Genomic DNA, 24,326 nt, shown 5'->3' with positions numbered 1-24,326 from the left:
CTATGGTGAGGAGTGCTGCCTCACCTTCCTACCCCATTTTCTCCCAAGATGAGATGGTCCTTGAGTCTGCCAGCTTATATCGGCCACCCAGCACACAGAGTCCATGCCCTTTGCATTGGCCCCAACTTGGTCCCTTCATCACCTTCCATACTGTCCCTGAGACCCATTTTTCACCAATCTAGAAGATTTTAGTGACTTAATTTCTTCTCTAAACCCAACTTCTCAATGGCATACAGCCCTCTAACTCCAGTGACCTCTATCTCAAAGTCTTGAATCTCCTTTTTGGTGGTTAAACAAAGTAATGTTGCTTGTGCCCTTTAGACCACTTGCCTCCTATGCTTTGCTGCCCCTTCTCCCTTAAATCTTTGCCACCTGATTTTCACCATCACATTAAATGAAACTCAAGTGTTCTGTCTAATCACGCTGCTCTCATTTTCTCTACAGCATTTGACACATGTAACCCCTGGCCCCCCTCCCCCCCCACAAACAAACACTTCCTTGAAATTCTCTCTTCCTGGTTTCTATGGCTTTCTCTACTATCTTTCTACCACCTCTGTCTTCTGCTGTCTGATGAGTTTCAGACCTTTCCTCAACCTCAACACATCTAAAGCCAACTTAGTGGTCTTCCTTTTAAACCTACTTCCCTGTATCTTTTTTTTTTTAAAGATTTTGTTTATTTATTTGACAGAGAGAGACACAGCAAGAGAGAGAACACAAGCAGGGGGAGAGGGAGAGGGAGAAGCAGGCTTCCCACTGAGCAGGGAGCCCCATGCTGGCCTCGATCCCAGGACCCTGGGACCATGACCTGAACCGAAGGCAGATGCTTAACGACTGAGTCACCCAGGCGCCCCTACTTCCCTGTGTCTTGAATGCCATTACCATCTCCCTGCCTGGCATATAGACTCCTCATATTCTCAGCCCACACATTCAATTAGTCCCCACATTCTATTGATTCTTCCTTAAAAATGTCTCCTAGACTTATATCATTCTCTTCATTGCCACTCTGTTCTCTCCTTTCTAACCTATCTTGCTCATCATTGATGGATTAGTCCATCTTGCCCACCACTGATGGATCCTTAAAACACTCACCATGCCTTACCAACAGTGAATCCCACTTTCCATATGAAAGTTCTTGCTCTAAAATCCCTAAACATGGGGTGCCTGGGTGGTGCAGTCATTAAGGGTCCAACGCTTGGTTTTGGCTCAGGGTTGTGAGACCAAGTCCCGCATCTGGCTCTGCGCTTAGCATGAAGTCTGCTTAGGACTCTTTTCCCTCTGCCCTCCCCACTGGCACTCTCTCTCTCTCTCTCCAAAATAAATAAATAAAGTGTTTTTAATAAATAAATAAATAAAATTCCTAAACATGCCTGCCTTATCCTGCTTGATCACCTTGAGTTCCCATTACTCCATAGCATGAATTCTCTGCTGCAGTCAAACTCAATTTGTTATATTTCTACCTTCATGCAAATGAACAAGATCCCCTTGTTTCCACTGCCAACAGGTTGATGTGCTACTCTCCCTCCTGGAAACACCCTCCACTCCACTACCCATTGCCCCGTCTTATTCATCCTGCAGGGTCCTATTCAAGCTCTCCCCCATGTAACTGGTGATACCTGGTCACCTGGACCTCTAATTCTTCTTGCTCTCACTTACTTCTAATACTGCTACCTAGTACTAATTATTTGATAGTGGGTGTAACTATTTAACTCAACATAAGTTAAAGATTTATTCTGACCAAGTCACTAAAATTGAGAATGCAAAATGTTGAGAGGGACTACAAAGATTGTTTACAATGTTCTGTACCACTGGCAGCTTGGGAGTAGAGAAAAAGGTTTTAGGCTTCCCATAATCTCCTTCAGGCACCTCTTTCATTTTCTCTCTCTTTTTTTCTCATAAACAATAAAAATTTATTTCTCACAGTACTGGAGTTGGGAAGTCCAAAATCAAGGTGCTGGCACATTTGGTGTCTAGTGAGGCCCTGCATCCTGGTTCACAGATAGCTGTCTTCTCCCTGTGTCCTCACACAAGAGAAGGGACAAGAGAACTCTCTGGGACCTCCCTTATAAGGACACTAATATCATTCATGAGGGCTCCACCCTTAAGACCTAATCACCTCCCAAAGGCCCCCGCCTCCAATAGCATCACATTAAGGATGTCTCAACATATGAATTTTACCCCTTCCGTTCTTTAACATGGATTTAATGTTTTCTCAATTTTAGGTAACAGCCGTGGAGCCTGTCTAGGTTCAGCTTTCCATTCCACCTAGCTAGAAATTCTGAAACCTCCCTTGTCTATTATAGACCAAAAAGGAAAAATTACTATCATGTGGAATTCATTCACTGACCACAATGTGATTATACTTAGATATCAACAACTAAATCAAAAACTAATGATGTACTGTATGGTGACTAATATAACATAAATAAATAAATAAATTCAATTAGCCAAAAAAAAAACTACAAAAAATATCTATAACTTGGTTAAAATATGATAAAATGGAGACCAAGCTTGAAAATCCTCCAAGCAGAAACCATGTAAGCCACGTAAACAGAACTAAATCCAGCTTGTTTCACTAACATAAGCACAACTTAACTTGCATTATTTCTTATAAAATAAGATCATCATCATAAATACTTAAGTCATCTTCCCAAAAAATGGCGTAAGAAAGTCACTTTTAAACAATCCCCTGCAATCTGGAAACCCCCCTTTTTAATAACCAACCATTATAAAGGTTAAACAACTTCCTCATTTCCACTTTATAAGCCACCCTGTCACATCATGCCCCTGAGTTTCGTATAGGTTTTGAATTTGAAAGCTCCCAGTTTGTGAACTGTTCTTATACCCATAATAAACTCTTACTAAATACTATTTTATCGGTCTGGTGGCTTAAATGTGCTATTTCTGGATTTTCTACAGTTTCTGGCATCAGAAGTGAGACCCAAAAAGAGTCAGTGACTCCACGGCTGGTGAATAACCAGGTGCCAGGATCCTCAGAGCCCATCGTGCTCACTGCATTCTCCATGATGATGGAGGTCTAGGTACGTCTCTCAGATCTGAGCTCTGCTCCCTTTGCACTGGAGGCTCCCTTCTTGCACAAACCTGCATTTTGTTTGTTGAAGCTTCTTGGTAATTTATCCTATTCTGTTCAAAAGGGTGCAGTGCGGGGGGGGGGGGGGAGTTGGGCATGTGTTTTCCAAAACAGCTGTTGGAAAACAGGACCCCTCATAGTTAAGACATCTTAGGGAATTTAATGGCAAAGATGGGTACCATCTGGTCTAAAAGTCTCCACCTCCCTCCAAAACTCCTGCTTCCTATGTGCATACCCATACTATAGACCAGGATCGTGTGCCTTTTTAGAAAATGGGTGAAGTCTTGGATAATTTGGAATTATAATGACCACTTTGGGGAACCTTTAACTTATAAGATATGATAGTCCATTTTAAGGGGCACCGTTGAGAAAAGAGGATCCCAAACCTCTGGGAGACGCTGGAATGCATTCTTTGATTGGTGGGCAATCAAAGACAAATGACTCCAGAAATACCTTCTCTAAAAGAATCCTTAGAGCATGCAAATAATAAATCTTTGGTATAAAACCTTTGGCCACCTGAGCAGGTAATCTTAATTTAGTCCATCTACCGGAAACACAATTTGTATCAAGCTATTCTGTTGAGCTTTGTATTACTGTATGAGAAATGGCAAAAACAATTTTAATGAAAACTATTAGAGCTGTGTGTGTCTGTTTATACCTTTTCATATTTCTATGTATGTGTTTGTGTTAGATGTATATGATAGTTTTTAAAAAGTTCTATATAACTGGCTTTAAATTAGTAAGCATTATATAAATTAAGTATTCCTAAAATTCTCAGAAATATAGAAACTAACTCAAATGTTTTTCAAATTTACATGATCTCAAATAATATTCGATAAATAAAAGATAGTTCGTTTGTTGGTTTAATAAAAACAGACATTAAATGTAATGCAAACATACAACTTTTTCTACCTGGGTTTCTTAGTAAAATGAGCTCATACTATCTCTATGTTACAAGATTTTTCAACAAGAAAAATAACTTAAGATGATGTTTAGCTGTTTAATCTCTAATCCAGACATAATTGTTAAAAACAAGTAATTTAAATAGATGTAAGTAAGATAAAAGTTTGCACTAAGTTAAACTAAATAATGGATATTCTTTGAATATCTAGATAATTTCCAATTAAGATAATGTACTGAAATATTAATTGCTAAACAGAAGTTATCTACTTCTGGCTTCTTTTTTGTTAAGTATTTTCCTGATTAATACTTTGTTAAGTATTTCCTCACCATCTCACACAATTTTTTTTGAAATAAAAAGGCTACTTGAGGAGTTCCATATATAAGTTTCCTACAATTCATTTTGTGAAAGTACTTACCACCCTTGAGATGCTCAAGGAAATTATGTAATAACCTCTGGAATAAAACAATCTCCATTTCAAAGGTTCCATTTTGATAGCATACAAAAAGTATGGCATGCACTTAAATAGTATGAGATCATCAAAAATGCCATACACTACCAGCAATACGTTGAGGTTTTCCTGGGGAAAACTTTTTTAAAGATTTTCTCTTTACATAAAGAAATAGTTACATTATGCTGAAACTCAATGTTTGCATATAATATAGCCCCCCCCCAAAAAAAAGCCTAACTGAAACCAGACGAGAACCATCCTAGGGAGTTATGTCCTTATCTTGGTTGGTACTTTTTATAGTATCAGAACCAACAGATTAGGAATATGACAAGAGTATATTCTCCTTTAGGCAGGGCTCCAACACTGTCACACTGCCTCCATGCTCAAACCTTCACTTTCCACACCAGGGTATCTAAATAACTATCTTCTGACCCAGCAAACCCACCAACCGAGACTCAGTCATTTCCATTCAGTATGAGGGCTGTTATCTACCAATACCTTCACCCCATTTGAGTAGACATATAAGTTTAGAGTGGAATATGTCTTTTAAATATAATTATAGAGTCTCTTAGTATCAACAGTTCTCTCTCTCTATATATATATATATACACACACATATATATACATGTATATATGTGTATGTGTATATATGTAATGTTCTTGCCAAGAACATTTTCCCAACTATTTTAGCTTTACATAACACCAAATATTCAGTCAAAATAATTTCTAACAACACCCAATCTGCTTTCATTTTTTTTTAATAAAAAAGTACTTGAGGCTACTAAATATTAATTGCTAAACATAAGTTTATCTACTTTTGGCTTCTTAATTTTTACAGAGACAAAAGGTATTTGGCTGTATTAATAACTATATTTTTGCCACATTAAAAAATTATACTATGAAAACATATGTCTCTAAAATATAAATTTTATAATTATATATTAATAAATTTGCTAATCTATTATAGGATGCTGATATATGATAGACAATTCTCAATTGCCTGCTTCCTAGCTTTCCTTGGAAAGTCAAAGTCACTACTAGTTAAAGTTTATAATCATATGTAAAAATAAAACTACTAGAACCAATAAGAGCAACGGGAAATAATTTCACACACAAAGTATGAGAAGAAAATCGCATTTTTTTTCTTTTAAACTGCTTTATTAACGTCACAATATATGATGAACATCTTGCCAGGCAATAGGGTAAAACTCCCCTGCTGACAGAATCTTACATTTTGGGTCAAAATACAACATTCAATTAGAAGCTGGTCATAGGAGACCCACAAGAGACATGTAACACCAAAAGGTTTACAACAAATGTACGTTGAGAACATTAAGTTTAGGAAGCAGGTGTGTCTTCCTTCCTATTAGCTTCAGGGAAAACATCAAGATTCAAGGCATAAGGCAAAACTCATCATGATGGTCATGGTGAGGAGGGTCAGTACCAACTGCCCGCAGACTATGACTGAAGTGCTTTTCCGTCAGCTTTTCCGTCAGCTGTCTCATCTCGTCCCCAATCCTTCCCATATTCTCCTCTCTCATCCTTGCCTGGGGTTCTCCGAGCCTTTGAATCAGGTCCCACCTGTACTGCAGGATGGGCTGCCTAACACGGAACCGCCTACGATTCCCTCTCGCCACACAATGTTCCCCAGCTTCCAAAGGGAGGGCCAAAGCCTCTCCTTTATTAGCAACTTGCTCCTTTTCATCCTTTTTTTCATTTTCTGTTCGGCATTCTCCACGTTGAGATTTTTTACTGCTTGCTCCTCTTTGGACGCCATTGCTCCCGGGCGCGTCCTCGCAGTCTCCTCCTCCCGATTCTCGCCGAAGAGGGCGCCGCCGCAACACTTAGACCTGCGCACCCGCTTCCCCTCCGCCTCCGACACTTTGGGGCCGCCTGTGGCCCCACAAGCCCTCAGGGCCACCGGGAGCAGGCACCGAGAAGCAAGTGAGTGAAGTCCGGCTCTAAGCGAAAATCGCATTTTTTATATGGAGATTATGCAAGGATTACAGGATGTGTTTTTATTTTTTTATTTTTTTTAAGATTTTATTTATTTATTGAGAGAGGGAGTATGAACGCATGGGGGGGTTGCACAGGGAGAGAGAGAGAATCTCAAGCAGACTCTGCTGAACACAAAACCCAATAAGGGCGGGCGCCTGGGTGGCTCAGACGGTTAAGCGTCTGCCTTCTGCTCGGTCATGATCCCAGGGTCCTGGGATCGAGCCCCACATCGGGCTCCCTGCTTGGCGGGAAGCCTGCCTCTGCCTGCCTCCTCCCCTGCTTGTACACACTCTGTGTCAAAAATAAATAAAATCTTAAAAAAAAAACAAAAACAATAAGGGGCTCGATCTCAAGACCCTGAGATCATGACCTGAGCCAAAATCAAGAGTCAGACACTTAACCGAGCCACCCAGGCTCTCCTTATTTTTTTTAAAATAACTTTTCTTTTAAAAAATGACTGGTTGTTCCAAAATAAGAAAGAGAAAGAAAGAGTGAAAGAAAGAAAGAGGAGGGAGGAAGGAAGGAAGGGAGTGAAAGAAAGAGCAAAAGACAGCAAAAAAAGAAAAAAGAAAGAAAGAAAGAAGACAAAACATAAGTGAATATAGAAAACTGCTGAAGGTTTATGGAAAAAAATTATGTTGTGAGGTCAATGCTGGCTAAAATTGAATAGATTTATTTATAAGGGTTTTTAAATAAGCTCAATAATGTACTGATACAAACCTAGAGTTTAATTTTCCCTCTCTTAAAAATCACAGAATGTCTTAGATTATTGATCTGCTTTTAATAAAAGGTTATATAAAGCTTTCTTTATCTTTAATGTAATCTTCTTAGGAAACAAAATTTTTTTTTTAAGTAAGCTCTATGCTCAGTGTGGGACTTGAACTCATGACCCCAGGATCAAGAGTTGCATGCTTCACCTACTGAGCCAGCCAGGAGCCCTGGGAAACAAATATTCTACATCTCATCAAAATATTTCCTATGTTTCATGTTGTCTTTATCAGGTCTTTAATTACTTAGAAAAACTAAGTCTTTTCAATACTGAAAGAGCTAAGATTTTTTTTTTAAACTATGAAACTTTTCGTATTTGCCCTTAAAATCTTTTAATTGACACTTTGGCTGAATGGATAACTACGTGTTGTTTCACAGTGACCTGTAATTCCACTGGATTAAGTGTTTGAAACCTTTTGATGTTTTGGACAACTTCCCAAAATCAAATTCTGAATGAAGTCTTTTTGACCTTGAACTGACTTAGTGATTTTCCAGAGGGTCTTTGGAAGATCTCAAAGGATTTGTTCTCTCTCCTTTTAATAAAAGAAATGTTAATTATATTTGATATTAAATTGTATGGAAAACATTATCAAATGAGAAACAATACTTACCCTTCTTAGGTTATATTTATATAGGCATATATTATTTACATTAGTATTCAGAAATTTATATGAAATTCCTAAAAATCTGATATATCCTGGTATAACGTTATCAGTCACTGTTCCAGTTACTATTTTATAATTTTGTATGTCACAAAAATAACCAAATTTACTTATCAGTTGTATCATTTTTTAGTGAACTCTCACCAGACCTTTAACCATGGCTATTTTCAAGTCTTTTTTCATTCACAGACAGTTATTATTCTACTCTTGATTCTTCTCTGAAAGCATTTATAAATCAACTATAGGCAAAAATGCTTCATCTTCAAAGAGATTCATGGACAGTACTCTAGAATGCAGTACTCTAGGATACAGGTTTCTGATAACTTTAAGATCATAACCCTGAACTGGGTAAAAATTTCTAGAACTCTAATAGAAAAATTGATTGATTCATTAAACGGCTAACCCAAGATCAAACAAACATGAATTAATTACATGAGCCTGAATGAACTGATTAAAATAATTATAATTTTTGTGAATTCATTTAAAACACTGCTCATTCTTTAATGTTTTGCTTTCCAGGTTTAAGGACCCCTTTTTTCCTCTGTTTGAAGTTATCTGTAACTTACAGCAATTTGGTAAATTACACCTTGCAAACAAAGGTTGAAACATTTAACTTTTTTCCTCTACCTGATCCCTCCCGAATTCAGAAACTCTTATTAAATTTTCTTGTTTTCCATGACACCATATGTATTTTCATAAATTCAATAATAATCTGTTCTTTTGTAAGAGTACACAATTAGACAAGTCCTTATTAGACAAACTTTAGCTTGGCTTCTTTGCCTAGAGAGACTTTTAAAGGTCTAACCTGAGATTCCCTATTATCAGACAATTTTAAAGAACTAATGTTGACTTCATGGAACCAATAAAGCCCCTTGGATATTAGCAAAGCTTTGGCCAAAATGTTATACTTAAGAATATGTATAGAATCATTATTCTTGCTACCTTTATATAAATAATCAAGCCAGGTTTAATAATATTAGACTTATTTTACAAAGAAATTAGTTTCCCTGTGATTATTTTTGATTAAAATGGGATGACCGTAGGAAAAAAATTATGGTTCAGTAGAAAAACTACAAACATACTCATCAGATTCTAGTTCTGTTCATTGTCTTTAATGTTCTATCATCTATCTGTAAAACTCAGATAAACTACCTCAATAGATTATGTATAAATAACTTTCATGCCTATTATTAATAGGCCACTCAAAAGAGTAGACCAAAACACCCAATGGCTTCATCATCAAAGACTGTCAAACTGCAAATCAGGAAAATCCATCAGATTGAAACTGCCACCCTCATTCCACCATCTAAAGTTCCTTCAGGGGCGCCTGGGTAGCTCAGTCAGTTAAGCATCTACCTTCAGCTCAGGTCATGATTCCAGGGTCCTGGGATCCAGCCCCACTTCACATCGGGCTCCTTGCTCAGCTGGAAGTCTGTTTCTCCCTCTCCTTCTGCCTGCCGCTCACCTAGCTTGTACTCTCTCTCTCTCAAATAAATAAATAAAATCTTAAAAAAAATAAAAATAAAAAAATTAAGTTCCTTCAAACTCAAATATAGAAATTTTTTCAACTGGCAGTCCTTCAAGCTCAGAAATTAAATTTATATTTGCTCCAACTATTAACTTTTTTTTCTTTTGTTTTCCTAGAAATGCCTCTTATTAAATTATCTGATTATTCACAACACATAGAGGCTATGTAGGTGGAAGTTCACATGCAACATCCCCTCCTGAAATGAAATAGCCTTGTGTTCATCTTCTCCTAAGTAATCATGAAGATAGTGATTGCTATTACATATGTTGTGCCTATGTAAATAACTCAGAAAATTGAGGCCAAATTACACATTACTCAGAAAAGTGTAGGTTGACTTAAACTTGAATCTTAATATAAGCCTTTTTACTTATTTAGCTGGTTAAATGTTGGCTCCTGTGAATCTCTGCTCTGGAGAATTTTTCAATCCTGGGCTATTAGTCTCTTTGTAGTCATCATATCAACTCCCTAGTGCTTTGTATCCTCTCCAGGGTTTTAAATGCTATTCATAGGTCAAATGTATCCATCAAGATTAGAAAACTGGAAGAATCCAAGGATGATTATACAAATGATGAAAACAGTGACTATGTGACCCTCCATCCCAACTACTCAACCAATGGAGGCAGCAACTCCATGACTCTCCATCCTGATTAGGTCAACAATGATTCTGAGACTAATGTTATACTGGTTAGTCACACACTCAGCTTGCTGAAAAAATGAGCAAAAGAGGACAATTGTTAAATAAAATCAAATGGAGACCAGGTTTGAAAATCTCCCAAGTAGACAAAACCGTTTAAGTCATGTAAGTAATACTAAATCTAGCTTATTTCAATAAACAAGTGAAACTCAACTGAGATTGTTTTTTATAAATGCCTCTGATGATTTTAAAGGAAACGTCAATCATCTTCCTAAAATGGTATGAGATACTCACTTTTATCCAATCCCTTGCTGGCTGGAAACCCCAATTGTAATAACCAATAATTGTAAAGGTTAAATTACTTTCTCATTTTTACTTTATTAGCCTTCCTATAACATCATATCCCTGAATTTCATAACAGGTTTGAATTTGAAAGCTCTTAGTTTGCAAACTGCTTTTATATGCACACACACAAAAAAATTCTTACTAAATACTGTCTTACTGACTTGGGTTGTTTGTCTATTTCCGGATTTCAGATGCTTGAAAACTTCAAAAGAGATTTTTAAATAACTCACAAGCTAAGAATAAATACAAACAAATTACAAACTATTTATAACTCAACAAGAGTGCTACATGGCAAAATTTATGGGATGCAGCCAAAGCAGTACTTGGAAGCGAGTGAATAGCAATAAACACGCTTATTAATAAAAAAGACTGAAATGAAATGAATTCAACTTTCAAATCAGGAAAAGCAACAACAAAATAATCCAAGGAAAATAGAAGGAAGGAAGTAGAAAAGATTTTTTTTCAAATTATAAATTAATCAATAAAGTAAAACTGTTCTTTTGATGGGACCAACCTTTGGTAAGTTTGGTTAAGAAAGAGAGAAAGCACATGAACACGTGGTACCTGAGGAAGGCACAAGGCTAAATTTCAGAGACAAACGCAAGTTCCTTAACTTTGCTCAGTGCAGGAGAGACGCAGATAATAAAAACTCCTGGCCCACAGATTCCTGTCAGAATTAGATGAAGCAGCATATGCATAGGACTTATCACATTGCCTGGCCCATAGAAACAACAGTAAACACTAGTAACTCTGATGTCATGGACTTAAACATACAGAGCAGTGACTCTCAGTCCTGGCTTTGCATCAGGATTACCTGTGGTAACTTAAAAAACTCTTGTTGATTGACAGTTTCTATTATTAGAAGTAGTCTGATTTTCTCATTGGAGGAATCACTTTTATCATTCTCCAAACTATATTGTTAACACAACTATGCTTCGTAGGTGTTTCCAAACTTGAGAAGGTGTGATTTTGTAATCTTTTTTCCCCCTGAATATTTCTTTGGTTTCTTTTCAAGTAAGCTTCAAGACTGGGAGAGTCTGAGGGGTGCCTGGGTGGCTCAGTTAGTTAAGCGTCTGTCTTCAGCTCAGGTCATGACCCCAGGGTCCTGGGATCGAGGCCTGGGTCCTGGGACTGGGCTCCCTGCTCAGCAGGGAGTCTCCCCACTCATGCCCTCTCTAGTTCTCTCTCTCTCTCAAATAAATAAAACCTTAAAAAAAAAAAGACTGGGAAAGTCTGAAATTAGAACATTTTTCAGCATGTTCTTTCTTTTTCCTCTCTACCTCCTAAGAGTCCATATTCAAGGGTTAGTTTAGCCAACAAAATAAAAATTTAAAAAGTGAAGCTGTTATAGTTTGGGTTCCCCTGAGGCAGACCCAGAGACACGGATTTACGTACAAGTAGTTTATTTGGGAGACTATCTCGGGAAGCATCAGTAGGAGAGCAGGAAATAGAGCCAAGGAAGGGAAGGAGGCCAAGAAGGTGCATTCATGCCTAGGTTGCCACTGTGGCATGTAGTAAGATGTCAATCTCTTTTTCACTATTTGCTGGTCAGGGTGTCTGTAATGCCCCTGCCCATCTTTAAAAAAAAATTTAAAAAAAAAACTATTATTTTCTGTTTGTGACAATGAACTAACCAAGAAGAGAGAGGCCATCAATCACAAAACTAGCAGGATATAAACTCCTAATGAGCATTTGGGCTTGAGAGGTTCTTCTTAAGTTCAGATGGGGGTGTCTTTGTTTCCTGAAACACAATAACTAAGAAATGAAAGTAATGGCAATACTGTTATTTGTAGGATACCTTTAACTTTCCAAAAGGTTATTCTATTCACTTATGCTTTCATTCAACATGCTTTTATGGTGGAGTTACATTTTATAAGAAGCAGTAAGCTCTCAAGGAGATGAGCAAGATAATTATTGCCCTTAAAAATTCTTGAGATAACCTATAAAGTACCATATACATGGTCTGTGCATTGACAAAGCAGTTGGTTTGCATTTAGACACTGTGTTGTATTGAAAACATGTTTGTTCAAACACCAGGTTGATAATCACATTCAGCACGAGATGCTCACTCTAAGAGGAGCTCAAGGAAACAGAAACTGACAAAAGAACGGCAGATTCAAGATTCCCATTTCATGCTCTCTCTAGAGCAAGAATCAGCAAACTTTTTCTGAAGAGGACAAGATGCATATATTTTAGGCTTTGCAGTCTTTGTCACAAGTACCCAACTCTGCCACTGTAGTGTGAGAGCAGCCCTAGACTATATGTAAATGAATGGACATGCTGTGTCCCAATTAAAGTTCATTTACAAAAATAGGCAGGCGTCAGGGTTTGACCTGCCCTTTGTAGTTTGCAGACCCCATTCTAGTTGCCCACCCATTGCCTAGGATTTGTAAACAGAATCACAGACACTATTTTGATGGTTTTTCTCTCTCTCCTTCCCTCTGCAGCTAGATTTACAGAAATTCAACAGCTAGATGATGCAGTTCTACTGGACTGAACACCTGCATCAGGAATGATGTAGGGTTCCTAGACATAGGAAGGATAATATCTTGCCTCACAGAGATCTCAGATGTGGAAGCGACAGTTAACTGTCCACTAAAGATTCAAACGTATCTCTTCTGACTGGTGCAGCTGCCCAGTCAAGGACTCTCATTCCCCATCTCCTTTGCCTCTAGGTGGAACCACTGATCTCACCAATGAAATGTGAGCAGAAGTAACATGAGTCATTCATGATCCAAGATGGAGGAAGAAGCAGGTGTGCATTCTCCATGAGTTCCTCCCATGGTTTTCTGGCTGGGTGTGTACAACTCCAGAGATCTAGGGGATGACAGAGCTACCACACAGAAGGAATCTGGGTCCCTGAACTCCAAGTGATTAATAAATACACTTTTATTGGGCTAAGCCTCTAAAACTTAACGGTTTTATTCATCATGGCCACTAGCATTACCCTGAAACAATAATCCAGCAGAGAACACAAACCCTGGAAACTGTCCTCCCTGAGGGCAGTGAGAATTATGCAAACAACATGCCAAAGAAGGAATGATGGGAGAAACCACTTCAATCTGGGGATTCAGGAAATATGTACCAGTCGTGGGCCGAGAAAGATCAGCCCATCTGATCATCACAAACCACCCTGTCATCACCATTTGACACATTAAGACTCTGAGATTCAGGATGGTCAAAGGACTCAGGCGGTCATGGGCAGAGCCAGGATTCCTAATCACCTCCAGTTCCCTTGCCCTTGCATAACACGGTCTGAAACCTCTTTCTGAAGAAGTACAAACCCATAATCTGGAGAATGGACTGGCCTGGCAGGGATAGGGTTTAGCCAGAAGAAACGTCCCCTGTTCCTCGGCGCAAGACAGCTAGCTAGCGCCCACTTCCAGGAGCAGTCTTGCTCCGTGATCCATGAATAAGCCAAACTCTTTCCTTCCTCGGGGGAAGGAGCTAATCAGGACATGGGACCTTGAGCAGTATGAAGGGTCTTGTCCAGGGGCGAAGGTGCTCCCGGCAGCAAGCATCTGTGTCCAGGGCAGATGCTGACTACCCCTCTTAGCATCCGCCAGCAAGTCTGGCAGCGTGGGAGGTAAAAGGCAGGCAAGAGAAGGGAGCATGGCAGGGAGGAGGGAAGGGGACATATTAACTGTTTCTATTTTTTACTTTGAAAGATTTTTGACACATGAAAGAGAAGAATTTGAATACATCAGCACACACAAAAAAGCCAGTTTCCCAAGTGCAGCTTCCCCTGCTCCAACATTCTTTCTGGCAAGAGAAAGCGGCCCACACTTCGCCTTGCTTTTTCTTGTCCCTGAGCATTTATCTCAAAAGCAGATTTCTTCTTCCTTTTTGTTTTCTCCCTATGGAAACAATAAGCCCTTGACTCAGGGGGCTATGACCTACAAGATGAATATATACACCTCCCCTGACATAAACACCAGAACACACTCTGCCCATTTGAATTATGCTGAAAACAAACCCATCTCCTTTATACTCATGCAAATGTACCACTTCAAGATGTTTTGCAACCCTGCATCAGACGAAAACTGTATCTAAACCCACAAGTCTGTGTTGAAGAGCAGGAGAATTCAACCAGAACAGATTGAATTAAGATAAACAGCTTTAAAAATACATTAACTGTTTAAATTCGTTCTCCCCAGCCCACCCGTCCGCTGTTTGGATCCACAGACACAAGCCGATTTGACTAGATGAGCTTAAAGCTAGCTGGAAAGCTGGAGGGAGGGTAAATTGCTGTGACCTTTCTGGCCACAGGTATCAAACACCTTTAAAATCTACATTCCCTTTGACCCAGTAATTCCACTTCTATGAATTTATCCTAAGGAAATAATCATACAAGCAGGCAAAGGTTTATATACAAGAATGTCCATCAAAGAATTTGTAACAGCAAAACAAACAGAAAAACACTTAAAAATCCAACAAGAGATAACAATAGTTTTCTGAACTATGGTTTCTATAAAATGAAACAATATGAAGTCATTTAAAGTGATACTGTTTCTATTTAAGATAGAAAAATATTAAGTAAAAACCAATTTGCAAAACAGCATAGAGTATGTAGAGCGTAAAGGAACTATCAGAAATTTATATTTTGGCATTGGAAAGATGTACACCAAAATATTCAGAGTGAGTTATCCTTGGTTCACGGAAATTCGCGTAGTGTTCTTTGCTTGCTTCTCTGCATTTTCTCAACATTTTTCTCTAAACAGGTATTACTTGTACTACAGAAAGTAGTGCAAAAATGAATAAAAATAAGTGTAGTGGTTCTCAGATATTTTTGCTCACCATGGTGCCAGCTACCTGGAACGGCCAAATTTTTCAGTAATGTGTCAGTGGCTGCAGAATTAGAGCAGAAACACCCAGTTCAAAGTATGCTAACTAAATGTTCAAAACAGGGGCGCCTGGGTGGCTTAGTTGTTAAGCGTCTGCCTTCAGCTCAGGTCATGATCCCAGCGTCCTGGGATCGAGCCCCGCATCGGGCTCCCTGCTCCGCGGGAAGCCTGCTTCTCCCTCTCCCACTCCCCCTGCTTGTGTTCCGTCTCTCGCTGTGTCTCTCTCTGGCAAATAAATAAATAAAATCTTTTTAAAAAATAAATGTTCAAAACATCTAGACTTCTCAGGCTCCTTGTCGTGACACTTCTATGAGACTTTATCACATAAATATATAGTTTATATTTTATTTTTTTAAAGATTTTATTTATTTATTTGCCAGAGAGAGACACAGCGAGAGAGGGAACACAAGCAGGGGGAGTGGGAGAGGGAGAAGCAGGCTTCCCGCGGAGCAGGGAGCCCGATGCGGGGCTCGATTCCAGGACCCCGGAATCATGACCTGAGCTGAAGGCAGACACTTAACGACTGAGCCACCCAGGCGCCCCTATAGTTTATATTTTAAAATACAGGTACAATAATTGGAAGATCCTTCGATTCCACTCTCCTCCAGTTAGGTAGAGAGGGAAACAGGAGCCCTACAGAAAGGGGTCTACCATGGAGTTTTTTTGGTTTTTATTTTTTGTTTGTTTTTTTTTTTTAAATAGGAAGCACAGAGAGAACAAAGAATAACCTTCAGTCGACAGGTCATTTGATGGATGCCCTGGCCATTTGAAAGAGGCCTGGGGCACCCTGGATCCTGGACGTCCGCCAGAAGCCAGTCGGTAAGGAGGGCTCTGCAGCCTAGAGCCTCCGACACAGAGCGCCCCTCAGCAAAGGCTGGGGTGGTGGCGTTAACGAAAGGCTGCAAGATTCATCTGTTTAATCAGCGAGCTCCCAGATGATGCTTAGAGTTTGATATGGATCATTCCAGCCTCTCTCAAATCGATCAACAAGTATTGATTGAGTGCCTACTGTTTGCCGGGCTTGACGCTAGGCATTTTGGGAGATGCAGAATGAGTACAGAACAAGGTCTCTGTCCTCTTCAATTAGCGCTACAAGTCCATGTGTAGCGCAGTGGGAACTGCCTGAGTGTGACAATGGGAGCTGCAGAAATGTAGAGGACAGGGCGCACTGAGATCAGTGAAGCCAGGAAGACTCCAGGCACAAGGCCGACTTGGACTGGCAGTGGAAATGGGGGGGGGGGCAGAATATCACTAGTTGAGGAGATATGAATATGTATGAGGGGAACACTAGCTACAGTAACAAATCACTCTGAAATATCAGGGCCCTGACACAACAGAAGCTTATTTCTTGCTCACATGCAGAACACAGGGCACTGGGGATGGGGGCGGTGGGACCCCTCCATGCAGGCCCTCAGGGCTCCACGCTGGGAGTTCACTTATCTTGGTCACGTCCCCTTCAATGCTACTCAGGACTTCAACACTCACCCAGCAAATAGGGAGAGGTGGGCAAGGATCTCATGGAAGGTGTATGTAGTCCAGGCCTGCAGGTGGCTCACGTCACTTCTTCCACATCCCATTGGCCTGAAGTCTAGTCACTGACCCACCTGGTTGGAAAGGAGATGAGAACTATGATCCCCGGTGGGTCCACCATTTTCTAGCAACAACACTCTGAAAGAGAGACACAGGACTTTGGTGGGAAGTTAGGCACAGAGGACAAGGCCAGAGGAAGGACCCAGCACGGCAGACTGTGGAGGTACAAGAGACAGTCACACCAGAGGGGCCAGGATCTGGCATGGAGTACAGAGCCCAGGGACAGAGGGAGGTAGGAGACTCCAACAACAAGGTGCCTTAGGTGACTCAGGTGGTGATAACAAACTGCAAACCTGGAAAGCTCAATCCAAGCAGAGGCCTGCCTTGGTGACCAGCACTGTGGGGTTTGGGGACTGGAATGCCTTCAGGGAAGACCTGCATTCCCCCAATGCACGGTGATAACCCCTTGAACTGTCTCAAGGCCCTACAGCCATCTTCATTATGTGCTTGGCCGGAAAGGCTAAGGAGTTTTCAACCCCCCCTTAAATATTACTTGGATCTTAGGGAATGTCCATATTCCTGATGGAAATGAGAGGGACCAGCGGGAGCTTAGTTGGAACAGAGGGTCCTATGGGTCCCTAGCTACCCTATGAGAACCGTGTGAGTGGGTTTTTAGGAAAGCCCAGAGCATTCTCCCTGAAGCTGTTGGGAACGTGCTCTAAAGGCTCACAGGGACCGAAGTCCCACCCCATCCCAGGGCAAGAGAGGTGATGAGGTGCTGCCCCATAACTATGAATGCATACGTTGACATTGTTCTCAACAAGGGCACGTGGATAGTGGCGTTAGACAAGTCACTGGACCTCCCCAGGCCTCCGCTCTCTGAAACAAGAAAGTTCAACAGCATGATCTACAAGGGCCTCCCCAGCCGTAACATCCCATCACGTGACTGCCCTCCACACCGGAAGCCCACATAGATGCTGGTAAGATCCTCCACATTCAAGAATTCAAAATTATTAAAATAGGAGGAAAAGAAAAGAAGAAGATCCTAGAGATTGTTAGACTAACATTGTCCAAAATGTGTTTCAAAAATATTAGTTCTGCAGACTCTTACTAGGCTGTGCATGTATGTGTGTGTACAGTGTGTTTATGTGTATGTATATATCTACTTGTCTACCTATAAAATATAAATACGTATCTTTATAGCATCTACCTGTTGGTATCTATACACATAGTATATAGATACACAGTTCTGGGTAGTATATATTATCTCTCTATATATGCCTAGGTAGGTAGATAGAGTAAAAGCAGCATCCATACGTTAAGCCTGGCATCATGCAAGAGTTTTCATGCCTTGGTTCTTTTAATCCTCCCAGAAACCTTATCATCATCATCGTGCCCATTTTACAGTCGAAGAAACTGAGGTTTACAGAGCTTAAGCACCTGCCAGAGGTCACTGAGATCCTAAGGGGAAGGGAAAGATGTAAGCTCGGCCGTATCTAACGCCAGACTGCTGTAAGCCATCACACCCTGCTGCTTCCTGAAGGCCAAGCCTGTGCTGGGGCTGCTGGGGTGTTTACCGGTTTGTTTCCAGCAAAACTGCTCAGAGCCCTGCACAGAGCAGACAGTGGTTAAAGCACAGACTTAGAGGCAATGCTGCCTGGGCTTGAGCCCCAGTTTTGCCCCGTACTGGCTGTGTGACCTTGGGCACATCATTTAACCTCTCTGTACCTCATCTGTAAAATAAGAATACCAATAGCACCTGCCGCACGGGACCGCCTGCGAGGACTGTGTTAAGTTAATATGTCTTGAGATCCAAACCAACTGCAATTTACGGGCTGGCTATTAGTAGAGTGGGCTGCGTCATCCACCACATTGATCCTGGAGCTCGGTTTTCACAGAGCATCTCTCAGGGGCAGTGGCACAACTCGAACCATCCTTCTCACTTCACCGTGTCGGGGCTGAGGCGATAAGGCTGGCTCGGCACCCCTCAGGTTGCTTTGTACCAGCCCACGGGGGCCAGAAGGCAGGTCCCCAGACTCAAAGCCCCACCCAGCCCCCCAATCCCACCCTGCCTCTCTCTGGCAGCTTCAGCAAGTCTAGGCACGGAATTGTAGCTAAACCCAAAATCACAAAGCTCCAGCCTTTCTTCCCCCTCCGAGTGTTTATCCAAGGCCCAGAGCAGGGACTTGTTTTCACTCAGAACAAAAGCGACATAGTCCGAAGTTTGAAGGAGCAGCTGTGGCATCCCAGAGGGTAGTGTCTCCGGCTGGCCCCACTGTGCCAGCCTTTCAGCGGCCTGAGCCCCAAGGATGCTGGGCCCGAGGGCTGGACGCTGGCAGCCCACGGTGCCGCACCCCAGCCGGGACAGCCCACCCCATCCACACAGCGCTCGCCCTGGGAGCCTGGAAAGGACGCAGGAGGGGAAGTCATCCCTCGTGGGTTCTCAGAGCATTTTGTAAAATAGAAAGGATTCATGTGGCCAAGACAGTAAAATAATGCAGGCTAGGACGGAAATCTTCCCGTTAGGATGACAGCCCTACATTTCCGTGATTTCTTTGTGATGCTCTGTGTATCTTACTGCTCTGGTCTGGGCATGTCTTCGGGGTGTGTGTGTGTGTGTGTGTGTGTGTGTGTGTGTGTGTGTGTGTGTGTAAAGACAGAGAGAGACTGAGAAGAGCCAGGAGGTGAGAAAATGATCTGAGGGAGAGCCAGACAGCAGCCTGTGAGCTTCGGGCTGTTCTGTGGTCCCTCCTCAGGCTGAGGTCTTGTTTCGTCTGCACCCCGCTGTGGAGTTAGGCCTGTCTGCTCACAAGGTCTGAGCCCAGCACCCACCTGTCACCCTTTTCCCATCTTGACTCCATGAGCCGGCTCATAATTTCAAGTACAGCACCCCCTTTTTGTGCTCTGGATACAAGGTACCTTTAATGGTAAGTTATTAATGACTATTTATCACTCACCGGGTGCTGAGTACGCTGAGCTGAGCGCTTCCCAGGACCCAGTGTCCCCCGTGTGCACCATTTCCTCTGAAAGGAGGAGGATTCCGGGAACCTGCTGTCTCCCGAAAGGCCAGGGGAATGGTCTGCAGGCATTGGCTTGGTAGAAGGATTAGATTAATGGACTTCACACATAAAATACGTGGGTCCTTTCAGCTACTCTTGCCCACCTCCAGAGGCTAACCCGTCAAGAGGGTCTGCGGGCTGCTGAGAAGGAAATCTCTCTCAGGTCTGCTGACGGAAGTAATCACAGCCCATGACAATTCAGCTGTTACATTAGATGCTCCGGGTATGCAAACTGACACAATTCAGTAGGCATCGGCTGAGCTCCTTCTCTTGAATCCCAATAAAGTAGTTTTGTTGTTGTTTTTTGTTTTGTTTTGCTTACTAAACAAAAAATAAACTAAATATGTTCATGTTTAACCATCAACAAAGATTCATAATTATGTTTAAACATCCCAGTCATTGTTTTCAGTATACTCGGGAGTTTTTGAATTAACTGGTTTTACTACTATCCCTCCTTTTTATGATTTTATGCTACGTGTAGATTGAGGAAGAGTATGTACACAGGATAGAGATGAGAAAGATGAAAGACAAGAATCCCTCAGTTTGCCCAAAGCGACTCGTATGTCTGTGAAGTCCCCTTATTCCTCATCTCTCCCAAGAGATGTTTTAGGATCAGCACCATCTAGGGAGCAGGTGGCCCCAGCGGAAACTGCTGAGGATCAATCACTTATTCAACAAGCATTTACTGAGTACTTACTACCGGCCAGATACTGTGCAAGGCGCGAGAGACCCAGCTACACACAAGAAAGCTCCAGTCTCTGCCTTCCGGAGTTCCCATCAAGGGGCTCGAGAGCTGAGACCATCAGATCCAATCCCCTAGCTAGACAGATGAGGACAGAGGAGACCAAGACCCAGAGAGGAAGAGGGATGTGTCCAAAGCCACCTCACACCCGAGTGCCAGAGCTAGAACCGAAGCCCAGGTCTGCTAGCCCGAGGCTAGGCTCTGCCCCAACATGTGCTCTCCACCTCTAACGGAAGACAGTGTCCTCAGTTGGCTTCCCTGCGCCTGTGGCACATGCCTGGTCATGGGACCATGACAACAGAAACCAGAGGAAGATCGCATCTGAAACCACACTGTTGACACGGCTTCTGCTATTTGTTTGCTACCCGCCCATGTAAAACACATCACCAGCTTCCAACGGGCAGCTGCGTTATGTGTATCACTAATTACACATACATGTTTAGAAGGAAAAAAAGTCATCAAAATATTTACACAAAGAAATTGCTTAAGAAAAATCTTTTTCGACACTAAAAGAGACCAGTTCTTCTCAAATCCCAAGGAGTTTACAGGTGAAGTAAGAAGTGAATTGGCCTGAGGTGGAGGTCAGAGTGGACACTGCTTTCTTAACCTCAGTCCGCCAGGAATCAGTTTCTCCCTCTCCTCCAGGAAGTGAGATCGGGAAAATAGGCAGCAGAGGTGAGCCACAAGAAAAGGACAAATAATGACACTAGCTAATATTTACTAGCACCTTCTGTATGCCTGGAGTTTTGTTACATTCAACATGTCATTGAATGCCTGGGACAGCCTGTGAGGTGGGGGAGTCAGGGCCCCCCATCTTATGGGAGAGGACATGGAGCTTCACCTTTCTCCCGGGTACTTAATTCCAAACCTGAGTCCACCTGACTCTAATGACCATCTTTTGTCCACCACACAGCAATAAAATGCAGCAGTTTTTGTGGGAAGAGATGATGAGAACAAGGAAGGAGTACGATTATAAATGAGGGGGAAGGGAGGGGGCTCAGGTGGTGAATCAACAAATGTTTAATGAACACAAGCTACACATGAGGCATTCTGCCAGGCATCTGCTGGAAGGATACCAAGGAAACCGGTCCCTCTTACCACCCCAACCAGGGCATGAGCCCAGCGTTCACCCACTGGTCAAGCCAGGAACTCAGGCAACACCCATGACTACGCTCCGTCACTCATCCCCCACCCCTTGCAACTTCCACCATCTTGATCCCTTTGTATACCATCTGTCTATCTGCTCACTTGTAAAATGGGAAGCCTCGGGCATCTACTTCATTAATGCAAATGTAGATAAAGTCATTAGGACAGCCTAAGGTACCTAGCAAGTTGCCAGTAATAGAACATAGAATAGTCGGAGCCAGCTCCCAGCTCACCACAGTGAGCTGTCATTACTGCATTTTCTTTACCAGCTGAAATAATGGTGAAACTGACACCTGAATCCTCGGAGAACAAGATCAAACACAGGGAAACCTAGGGGTGGTTTCAGGCCAACAGGTCCACCTTCTTTTGCTGAAGGTATCTTGTAGTGTCACATATTTGCATTTTTCCCATGCAGGATCCCATTTTCCTCCTAAAATTTCTTCAAGACTTAAATAAAATATGAACATTTTAGAAATGGACCCCTGACAGAATATCTTTTACAGTGGCATTATACAATAGGAACATAATGTGAGCCACTTATATAATTTTAAATTTTATGTACCCACATTAAAAAAATAATAGCAATAGCAACTGTAATTTAAACTTTTTATTTAACCCAATATATCCAAAATGTTATCATTTCATTGTATAATTAATATAAAAATTATTAATGAGGGATTGTACATGCTTTTGTTTGTACCAAATTTTAATACCTGGTGATTATTTTACACCCACAGCGATCTCAGTTTCTACTAGCCACATTTCCAGCGCTAACAGTTACACGTGGCTAATGTCTACCATTTTGGACATTGTACCTTTAGAGCAAGCTGAGTCTGTACCTTTAAAGACCAAAACATCTCCCCCATTAATTGGGGTGTGTGTGTGTAGATCATTAGAGTAGCAGGTGGTCCTATTGGTCCCTTTTCCCCCAGGGAATGTGTGAAGAAGGAGCCTGTATCTGGCCAAAGCAAATCACACAAACCCATCCAAGGTCCTGCTGATAATACATTCATAGAGTTTCACACCCCAGCACACAAACAGGCTCTGACTAAATAGGCTTTTACAAATACCTTCAGATCTGTGATCACCCCTCCCCAAAACTGGCTTGACCAAGACAATACTTCTACCTCCCAAACACTCTTTTAAATGAGCACCCAAAGCCCCCACTTTCTCTAGCTTCCTGACAGCAAAGGGGGTTCTGAATAATTTATTCATTTTTTACAGATTTCCTGAGCATCACTGGAGGCTGGGTACCCTGCTGGATGAATAAGATATAGCTCCTGGCCTCAAAGCTGTCAACAGGGGATCACAAGTAATATTCGGATCCACCTTTCTCGAATCTTTTTTTAGAATTCCAGTTGGAATTATCATGAATGTGTCCCAGAATGGGAACTTTCGTGATCACTCAGCCTGCAAGCTGGCTTCTGCTCTTGGTTTGGGTTTCATTTGTTAATTTGGTACCCTCTGGGGTACTCAAATTAGCTAGTCTGCACTACCTCCACTGCACATTTCAAGTCCACAATATGTGTAGGTTCCCAGGGCCACCCAGGTAACCTGGAGAAAGGATGCTTATCCAGCTGTGCCTCTGACCCAGGACCCTTTCCTTCACAAGGGCCACCCCTGTGTTCTAGGTGCTGGAGATCAGAGATCCAGACAACTGTGGACTGGCTCCTGTAAGACAATGAAAATAATCAAGAGTTCTGCTTGCCTCAAATTTCTCTCTCTGTCCAGAAAGACCAACCAGAGGACACATGAAAGTTTCATGGAAGAAACAGCCAAATGAATGCCGGTAGTCACTGATTCATGAAGACAGGCATTAGATGTAAACACAATCAAGTACACCGAGTCTTAACAGCCAATAGGCTGATTGTCTAAATTATTTCTCATCAACCAGTTCTCATGACCACGTGTGGACACAACCATAGTCCTAGAACTAGAAATACCCATGAGAAGACATTTAGTTCTCGCATAACATGATCACCCTCAACACCATCAGACCACATGACTATTAGGAGTTCAGTTTTGAAGGTGACAAGTAGAGGTGTTGAGGTGGCTGTTGACCATATGAGTCTGGAGTTCAGGAATGAGAATCAGGCTAGAAATGGAAATGTATGAGTCATCAGCATATAGATGATATTTAAAGTCAGGAACCTAGATAAGATGATCAGGGGATTGAAAGAAGGTGTAAGTAAGAGATCCAAGGACTGGGTGCTGGGCCTGGGGAGATGAGGACAAAGCAAAGGATTCTGAGGGAGTGTAGTCCACACAGCAAGACGGAAGCCAGAAGAGTGTTGAAGATTCAGGTGAAGAAGAGAGGAGAGGGATAAAGAGGAGAGAGGGATACATCGAGTAAAGATGTTAGAGCTGTAGCAAATAAGATGAGGACTAAGAATTGCTTGGGCGCCTGGGTGGCTCAGATGGTTAAGCGTCTGCCTTCAGCTCAGGTCATGATCCCAGGGTCCTGGGATCGAGTCCCGCATCGGGCTCCCTGCTCCTTGGGAGCCTGCTTCTCCCTCTGCCTCTCTCTCTCTCTCTCTCTCTCTCTCTCTCTGTCTCTCATGAATAAATAAATAAAATCTTTAAAAAAAAAAAAAGGACTAAGAATTGCTTGTTGGTTTCAGCAACATGAA

At 41.8% G+C, this 24,326-nt stretch overlaps 1 pseudogene; it reads right to left on the bottom strand.

Annotated features, from left to right (window-relative positions):
• Positions 1-5,831: 5,831 nt before the first annotated feature.
• On the bottom strand, positions 5,832-6,217 carry LOC114208778 (protein BEX1-like; annotated as a pseudogene).
• Between the last annotated feature and the right edge of the window lie 18,109 nt (positions 6,218-24,326).

This window comes from Eumetopias jubatus, unplaced genomic scaffold (genome assembly GCF_037043125.1).
Source record: "Eumetopias jubatus isolate StellerSeaLion01/CBP00866 unplaced genomic scaffold, mEumJub1_p1.0 scaffold_16, whole genome shotgun sequence".
Lineage (NCBI taxonomy): Eukaryota > Metazoa > Chordata > Mammalia > Carnivora > Otariidae > Eumetopias > Eumetopias jubatus.
Note: the sequence above shows the minus strand (reverse complement) of the source record. Positions and strands in the feature narration are given on the sequence as shown.